Here is a 1,507-nt window from a genome sequence, read left to right as displayed (position 1 = left end):
CCTCAGATTTAGTTTTAAACAAACAGATACAGGGATGATGTGATTTTCAGCTCAGTAGTCAGCCCGATGTACACCAAAGAGGCTATTCTATTCTATTCTATTCTATTCTATTCTAGGATGGTCCTTTCAGTGGACATGGCTCCTTTTCTGTGGCTTTCTCTCCATAATCTGAATCCTTTCAGCACATTATTGATGCATCAGATCTGAAGCTCAGATGAGGGACAGAGCAATAAAATAATAAATCAGCCTGTGTTTGGTGCGTTTGTCAATATTTCGGGCTGTTTTCTGCCGAGCAGACAGCGGCTGGCATGTTGGTCTATAACAAAGAATGTAGTACATGTCTTCATCAAAGTTTCATGCTGCAGCGGCTCTCCAGTTGAGGCCTATAAATTATAGATAATTGACCGTGTAATCAATGTGAACAGTGGATCAAGTTTTCCTGCAACAAAGTGACGGAATGCAAATTATACGCAGAATAAAAGCAGAAAATAAAGTTCAGGTTTTAGCTGTTTTTGGCATCACTGAAATGTTGTTTTCCAGCATTTCTTGATCAGATTTCACAGTGGTGCTCGTTTTTGTTGGTTTTTCAGGAGAAATCATTTAACAGAACTCATGGAGGTTTGTTTCTTATTTTTGCTCCTGAGGTGAGCTCTATTTGACTAAACTCAACAGTTTTGCAGCAGGAAAACGTACGTTGCTGAGATTTGGAGCTTTTTAGGAGCTGCTCTGCACCTGCACTCTGTGAATAATTGAAGCGGCACTGAGCACAGTTCTCCATCGTCCTGCTGCAGACTCCACCCTGATGCTGATGTTTGGATGAACGCATAGAAGAGCTTCTCTCCAGACACACAGTTAATTGTTTGATTTAAATAATGAAGCAACGGGACGCCTCATTCTCCCTGAAAGCAGCTAAACACTAAACACTGCTTCTGCTTTAAACGGAGGAAAGGAGTGAAGGAAAAGGACCAAAGCCGACCCTGAACCTCAGAGATGGTTAAAAACCTACTGAAGTGTCTCACCTGTCTCCTCATTAATCATGTTCAGTTTGATGCTTCAGCTGTAAAAAGTCAACGTGCACGCTCACCTTTGATTCACTGGAAACACTTTTTATTATTTCACTGTTTATTTTTTAGTCTAGCAGCAGTTTTTATGCGCAGCTGTGTTTATGTCTTTGTACACTGTAAAAAATAACATTAAAAAGTCCATCTGTGAGCCAGGGCTGTTTAATACTGGAACTGAGTTCAAATACTGTTTGAACAAACAAACAGATATTTGCTGTAAAATAATTCTGTTTTTAACTGATATGAGCTCAGACACTGTTAAAGAACAAATTAACATCATTTACAGTTTGAACATTATTACTTTGTCTGTCAACATGTAAATAAATGCTTTTTAAACTGATATTATTTGTAATTTAACAAAACATTATAACAGCAGTTATATTTTAATCCTTAATGTTATTTAAAATATATATATATATATTTTGTTGATTTAAACTGTAATAAAT

Source organism: Acanthochromis polyacanthus, chromosome 17 (genome assembly GCF_021347895.1).
Source record: "Acanthochromis polyacanthus isolate Apoly-LR-REF ecotype Palm Island chromosome 17, KAUST_Apoly_ChrSc, whole genome shotgun sequence".
NCBI lineage: Eukaryota > Metazoa > Chordata > Actinopteri > Pomacentridae > Acanthochromis > Acanthochromis polyacanthus.
Note: the sequence above shows the minus strand (reverse complement) of the source record.